A 7,881-nucleotide genomic window follows, 5' to 3' on the forward strand; every position below is an offset into this window, starting at 1 on the left:
GTGCGGGAGGCGGAGCGGCACATCCGGGCACTCCTGCCCTCAGAGAGCGGCGATGGGGGGAGTTGTTACCGGCTGCCCCCGGAACGGAGTCACTGAACCATGAAGGTTGGAAAAGAGCTCTGAGGTCGTCGAGTTCAACCTATGACCGAGCATCACCGTGTCAACCAGAGCATGGCACTAAGGGCCACGTCCAGCCTGTCCCTTAACACCTCAAGGGACAGTGACTCCACCACCTCCCTGGGCAGCCCGTTCCAATGTCTAATCACCCTTTCTGGGAAGAAATTCCTTCTGTGTCCTACGTAAGCCTCCCCTGGCGCGGCTTAATACTGTGTCCTCTCTTCCTGTCGCTGGTTGCCTGGGAGAAGAGATCGACCCCTACTGCTACAACCTCCTTTCAGGTACTTGAAGAGCAATAAGGTCTCCCCTGAGCCTACTTTTCTCCCGGCTGAGCCCCTCAGCTGCTCCTCATAGGAGCTGTGCTGCAGACCCTTCCCCAGCTTCGTTGCCTTTCTCTGGACACACTCCAATCCCTCAATGTCCTTCCTGAATTGAGGGATCCAGGAACTGGACGCAGCTCTCGAGGTGTGCCCTCACCAGGGCCGAGTGCAGGACAGTCATTTCCCCAGTCCTGCTGGCCACACTATTCCTGGTGCAAGCATTTTCGAAAGTTCTCTGGGGTCAGTCCCCAGGCCCAGGCAAATCGCCCCGTCCCTCACAGCCGTGCCTCGGCCGAGGCGGCCCCGCCGCTCCCTGGGGGCACCGAGCAGTGGCGGGAGGGCCGGACCGACCCGTGCCCGGGGCTTTGTCCTGGGGCGGGTGGAGGCTGTGACTGGTGAGCAGAGCTCGGTCCCTCAGCGCTCTCCTCCGGGTGCTGCAGTCGCTTGGATTTGAAATTCGAAGCAAAACTCAGGGCATGGCTTCAAATGTTGGCTGTGCAAACAGTCACAAACAAGATGGGACTCATACCTCGTGTATTTCACCTTCAGGCTTAGCTGTCAGTGTCTGAGGTGACTGAACTTGATTCAACATCAAGCTAATCACGAGGAAAAAAAATTCTTCAAAGAAGTTTTGGAAACCTGATGATTTATGCTTGAGAATGTGCAATAGAGAACACAGGCATTTATTCTGTGAGCAGAATATGATCATGCATGCACACAATAATTTATTGCACACATTGTGCAACACTGTGCTCACAGTGAATACCTAACAAGTTGACTTTTACTAATACTGAGCCAGTCCTGTTCTGTAAGTACATACTGCATCAGGCCCAGTATTATGCAACCCTGCTTTTTGGGTTGTACTTCTTTTAGCTCACAGATTAAGGTCTAAGCTGCCACTTGGTGCAATGGTCTAATATATGCTTTTTATTATTTGCAAGTTGCTGATGCCCAGGAGCTTGCTAAGAGACTGCATCGAGCTGACGCTACGTGCTGACCAAGCAAAACATGGTTCCCTGCTCCAAAAGAGTTTTTCAGTGCTCTTGTTCAGCAGTGATACTGCAGGTATAAAAAAAGAGACAGTTTTTATTTCCTTATAGTTTTAAGACAACATTCCAATATGCTTCACTATAAATTAATGCTTTGACATTTAAAGAATTACTTGTGCAATTTGTTTTAGATGGATAGGAAGGTTATTTTTTTGTTAGGCTTTGTAAAACAGGGTAAATTTCTCTTATGTTTCTCTAGATTACAGTTATCTAATCAGATTTGGTCCAATTCCAGAAGCAAACTAAAACGAACAATGACCTGGAAACTTAGCAATGAACTATGTAAAGATCTCAAAAACAGTAATTTGGTCCAGATTTACTTCAGTCCCTCTTCAAATGAAATAGTTCATTCAGATGTAGTCTGCCTTTAAAACCAGAATGCAAACAACTACAAAGAAGTTCTCAATCTACTGTGTAGCATCTAATCAATCAAATTAGGATTACAAAGCAGTTAAGGTGTCTTGCTGTGCAATTACATTTTTTGAACAAGGTCCAAAAACTTTGGAAACTAAGGTGGCAAAAGGATACGAATTCAGTGGATGTCTGTTTGCAAATCATTACCTAAGACCAAGCAGTTATTGGTGCTAACAGCAGGAAAAGGTGACAGAGATGTGTGTAACTGGGAAGTAGGTGAGACTCATACAGTTAAAAAGAACTGTGGAATAACTATTGGAATGCCTTTAGTTGGATGCCTTTTAGCATGGACAACTGCATTTAAGATGGTCAGGAATTTGCAGAGAATGAAGACATTTATAAACAAAATCTTACTCAACAGTAGTTGTGTTTTAACACAAATCAAAGATTCAACCAAACTTTGCTACATATGTTTTTCACATTTAGTCTTGAACAAGTCAGGGAGGCTTCATCCCAATGGCCATGTCTAGAAAATGTATATCGTCCTTCAAAATTACTGAATGTTTGGTGCTGCCCTTTTCTATGATATATTCTAATTTTTTAATATTTCTGGAGTAAAACATTGGTCTAGAAAGTTCTAGGAAAACTAATAATTGAACAGCAACACAAAAGCCTCACCTACAAATTCAATGGCGCACACAAATCCAAAAGTAATTAGGGAAAAACAGACTTATAATGTAAATACTACCAGAGAATTTGGAGTGTGAATGCTACTGAATATGAGATGTCAGATAATTATGCCAAAGAAATTATGTTAGGATTTTAAAAATTTTCTCAAATGCACGAGATAAAAGGAATAGTTGCTATATGACTCCTTCTTTGAATAGTTTATATTTGCAAAGAATTCTTTATTTTCAACTTTCCTAAAAGCACAAGATATCCCTTTGCTAGCAAGAGATTATGCTGATGCAGTTCTGTCTGCCTCTTCACCTTTTTTTTCCTTTAAGTTAGCCAAGAAATTTAAAAACCAAAACCATAAAAAGATAGCTGTGATTTTAGGTGATGGCAACATATAAATCAAGTTTCTCCCTTTATGTAAGAATTGAACTTACATAGTTGTTACAGAAATGCAGATCACCTCTGTGGAGAGTGCGTGAATTATGAAGCAATAAGCATGAACAAGAGCATTGTGCAAGAGGTGTGAATCTCTTTAATGTTACAGTGCAGCCTAGATCATTGTAGTTATTCCAATGGCTGCATTAATGCCCATTCATTGATAAGAATGGTATAGACAGGGTTCATATTGCAGAACACGTGGAGTTTTCCTTGATGAAAAATACTATAGAACTTAAAAAGCCTGGGAAAAAGATGTCTGAGACAAAGGGTTAAGGGTTTGGCATTAAACACAGATGGTGCTCATTTCTTGAAGTCATTTGTGTTTTATGAAACAACATGGTGATAGGAGTCAATGAAAAACACACATTTAAAGCAGCAAATAACTACTTAAAAACAGTTTCTTCCATAAAATCACTCTATGGAAATTGTCCAGCTCCACACAATTGTTCTTGACTTTTGAGCACCACCTTTCCTGTCTTGGGTATGGACATGTACAACGCTTCCTTCTTCTTGCAGAATAGTTCAACAAGAGCCCTGGGCATTTACATCCAAGAGTAATACTGGACTCTATATTCCCTTTTTTACAACATAAAAAGGATAAGAAGCAGTGGTACAATGGCTGAAGCTGCGAGAGCAATGCTATGCTCTGCAATGAAAGGATGAACCCAACTCTCCTTCTCTTGCTTTCAAACCAATGTTCTGCTGTTAGAAACTGCTGAACATGAAAAGCAGACAAATGACACAATATCAGTATTTTAATATTCCAATTAATGCACAGATAAAAATATTTGTTGTGCTTTATAGTGAATATGTATTTAATCATGCAATTGTAAGCTGTATATTTTAGGGAAGGATTGTTTGTTTAGTGAAACAATGCAAACATATTTTAGGAATTATTCAGAAATTAGCGATGCTTTTCAGTTCTAGTACAGGCTTTATATAAAGAATTTGTTTATTCTAGAGATGTAAACACTGTGTTCAGATTTGTTAATAAAGACAATTAATTTAATTATGCAATAATTAAATTTAATTAATTTAAAATATGCAGTAATATATTCTGTAGTAGTGTGAACTACATATTCGATGGAGGTATTAAATTTCTAGATAAAATTCATTGAGTAAAGACCACAATTTTGCCATCTAACTTGGAGGATTGCAGAATAGTAGTGCAATTGGTTTACAGTTAAGCAAGCTACTTTGAAACTAGGGCAAGAACTACTACGGCTTCTCCTTGTGTCATATCATTTGTAATTATTATGTTTCAATATATTCCTTAAAGGCCTGAGATCAAAAGATTGACAAAACATGTTAAGCGAGGAAGAAGTAACTACTTTATCCACAGAGCATTCTCCAAAGAGCTTTAGCTGAGGGGAAAGTTATTGTTGGATGAGTTATTGTTACATGTTATTTGGATTTTATAAGCTTTTAACACTCTAGTTACAAAATGGCAGCATAGTTAACAAGGGGTGGTTCTCTCACAGGGGAACAACACCTTGAGTTCAATAGAAAACAAAGGACAGGAATGTCTTTGTGAAGTATCCTGTTGTGGCTGCTCTTCAAGGGAGCATGCTGGACTAGATGGACTTTTAGTGTAAACCACAGAACCAGTTTTTATTTGACAAGGAAATTGAAAAAAGGAAAGGACAGCATTTATCAGCCTAATAGATAAGAACAAAAGCAAAAAAATATGAAAACCTATCACCAGATTACTGGTTAAATTAGTGGGTTAAATAAGTAGTATAAATCATTATGAAATTGAAACAGCCATGTTACAGAAACATTAGACTGACCTTATCCGTGAAATAATGTTTTTGAGAAACTTGCAAACTGAACTCACTGATTCTACAGAAGGGATTCAATGTCTGGGAGCAGCGATCCTGCAGGTTTGGTCTCCATTGCCAGCTGTAGTCATGCTGACCTTACTGGATGGAGCTCAGTGGAGGTCATCAGGGGCTTCTCATAAAAGAAAACCAGATTGCACTTCAGGTTTCATTTGAGACAATAATATAACTGATCACCATTGGCTGTTATTACATTTGGTTTTAACACTGCCAAACAGTGGTTATTCGTATTAATTGTAATCTTAGTCTTGCACTGAAGCTTTAATAGTCTGTCACAAGGAATGGATATTTATTAATGGCATTTAAGTAACATTTTTTCATTTTCATTTGATCTTTCCATCGGTTTTTTTCCTTTAATCCTCCTAATAACTTCTCTTTTCTATATTATTTTCTCCTATGGTGTACCTGTATCCCCTCTGTCAGCCCATTTTGCCCACATGAGACCTTTCTGCCTGTTTTTCCTCTCATGCAGAGGCAGCCTCACCTTTGAATACGTGTGTATTCCATCTCTGCAGCCTCCTCATGCCTCTTTTCTCCTCATTTGCCTGTTCCTTTAAGCAACAGGACACATGCCAGAGACTGCTGTTCTTTAATGTCTCAGCCATAGTCCTGCAGTTTTGCAGAAATTAGAGGCTTGCAGGGAGGAGATTGAGTTGGCAACAGGAGTCTGCCTACCTACCCCTAGGCTGCAGATTTTGTTACCTGCTCCCTGTCCTTTTACTTAACAGCTGGTAGAGACAAAAAGAGGTGAACAAAGATTAAAAACCCGACTCTCTGTTTCTCTTTCCTCCAGGTATACCAAAAAGAGTGAGGAAAAGAGCACTGTCGACTGGTGCTAGTGCAAAAAATTTGGTTTGAACATACCCTTGTGTAGATGTAAAGTAGGGCAGTAGGTGAATATAAATGCCCAGGTTACTACAGCTATTCTGTTAATATTTTAATTTATATGAAGCAAGAATCTTCTTCAATAAACAATACTCCTTGTCAAAACAGTGATGGCCTAAACAGTGGCAGAACAGTGCAGCTGCTCCAAGTTTGGGGTGTATAACTGGGGGTGGTACCAGGTAGAATTGTTGCTTTGGTGAGTGCTGAGGCATCAGGAAGGATATGAAAAGTCATAGACTAATGTGTGTGGATTTGGGCCAGTGCCTGTGTGAGAAGCATTTGTTAGCTGTGGGGCTCCAAAGGCTGCTACAGTTAGCCAAGGAAACTTGGGAAGCTTTTGGGATATCCCTTTGGGAAATGTTTTTCTAGAGAGCTGAGGGTACATGCTTTGGTTTGGCAGAGGACTCCAGAATCTCCAATCAGTCTCTTGCTAATGGTTAAAAAACCTTAACATACAAGAAGCCTGAATGATGGTAACTATAGTCTTATTTACTGCTGTCCTGTAGAAAGGCCAGCAAGAAAAGACACAGTTTATCACCTTGGTGCTGGTTTAGCAAGAACCTTCTGTGTTTTCTGTAGAAATGTAGGGAAAGATCTGCTGTAGTATCAAGTGTGTCTTTTCTCTCATTGGAAGGAATTGGCCTCTTCTGCTTCAGGCCACATACTCCCCAGGATCAACAATGTTATTCAGCTTTATGATTTGTTCGTTTCCTGCATATTGAATATGGAGATGATGGTCATTTTACACTTTAAAATGATTGCTCATTTTGTTTAACTGAGCTACCAGTGTAGAGCGATTAAACTGCAAGCACATGGGATCTAAGTGTGAGGAATTAACTGCCCACAGCTGGTAAAAGATCCTGAACTCTTTGTCACTTGTTTATCTTGGTCTTCAAGAACGAGGATTTCTGAAATTTCTGGCAGTGAATCAAAGCTTTTGTGGAGAGGATTTTTTGCAGTGGGGATGTTTGGTATTAGTTTTAGAACACTGGCAGCCAGCCCTTTACTTCTAATTAATGAGAGAGAGATTTTCTAACAGAGAGAGCTCCTTGATTTAATTTTAATTTTTGTCAGAATGCCCAGAGCATTGAATGGGTGTCTGATCATTGGAACAACATCCTTAGCACAGATCGAAAGATTTAATACAATTAATTTACTACCACCACAGGAAAAATTCTAAGATTTTGTTTATACAGATTGAGACTGATAATGAATATGCAAACCCAAATGTACGATACTCTTGCCTTTTCTATGATGCAAGTTCAATTTCTCATGTAAAGCTGAGGGCTGAGAGGCAGAAAGCAATTCCTTTGGTACATGCTAGATGGAGGCTTTTCTAATTCCTTTTCGGTGACTGGAGGGTCCATGGGCTCCTTGTCTCAGGTAGTAACTGAAACCTTTTCCCAATGATTGCAGCTATCTTAGTGCTGATCTTATTTTGGTTTAGAGCATTTTGAAATATAGTTATAATGCAAGCTTGGCAAAAGAACAGTGTAAAATGGAAAAATAGCAAAATGTGCGGAGACTGCTGTTCATTTTGTGAGGCAAGGCTTGTGACTTAAGAAGGCTGCTTAGCAACAGATGGGGAAAATCTGAAGGTGATCACATCATCTTGCAGTCCCTGAAAATTAATTATTCATGTTCATTCTGCCTTTTAAGTCCCATCCTTTTCATGCTCCTGTTCTGCTTGTTCCTTGGGACTGTAAGATGGCTCAGCCATGTAACCCAGTTTTGTTATCCCCCATTCTCGTGCTGATGCAGCGGTGATGCAGCTGCAGAGCTCTAGCTCAGAGTGCTCCAGTTCTCTGTCCCACTATGCTGTACACAATGCCTATTGATCCCTAGGGAATAGGACCCAGTGGTGTCTGGGAAGGAGGGAAGGACTGGCACCCCAGACCATGCAGCTTCCATGGATGACTGTGTCACTAAGCACACAAGTCTGTCTCTATTAGCACCATTCACCACCAACCCTTGGTGCAACTCCTCCTCTGCAACTTCTCACACCTTGTTCTCCAACAGTTTGACTTCATATAACTTTTTCATACTTTCAAAGAGCACAGGGTGGCTTTTCTTTCCTAAGTTTGATTTCCTTAGGAAATGACCCAGATTCCAGATTGAAAAATTTATTTTATGGTATTGCTAATGAAATTGGCAGATTGTGGAATTTGGGAAGCTGTAAAGTCCCCATTTGATTCATGT

The 7,881-nt window shown here is 40.4% G+C and overlaps 1 long non-coding RNA gene across 1 annotated transcript; it reads left to right on the plus strand.

Moving 5' to 3' along the window:
- Positions 1-46: 46 nt before the first annotated feature.
- LOC138118533 (uncharacterized) lies at positions 47-3,946 on the plus strand. Its single transcript, XR_011155190.1, has 3 exons — positions 47-398; positions 1,379-1,502; positions 3,473-3,946. It is a non-coding gene; the product is annotated as an uncharacterized lncRNA (long non-coding RNA).
- The last annotated feature ends 3,935 nt before the right edge of the window (positions 3,947-7,881 follow it).

This window comes from Aphelocoma coerulescens, chromosome 14 (assembly GCF_041296385.1).
Source record: "Aphelocoma coerulescens isolate FSJ_1873_10779 chromosome 14, UR_Acoe_1.0, whole genome shotgun sequence".
Taxonomy (NCBI): Eukaryota; Metazoa; Chordata; class Aves; order Passeriformes; family Corvidae; genus Aphelocoma; species Aphelocoma coerulescens.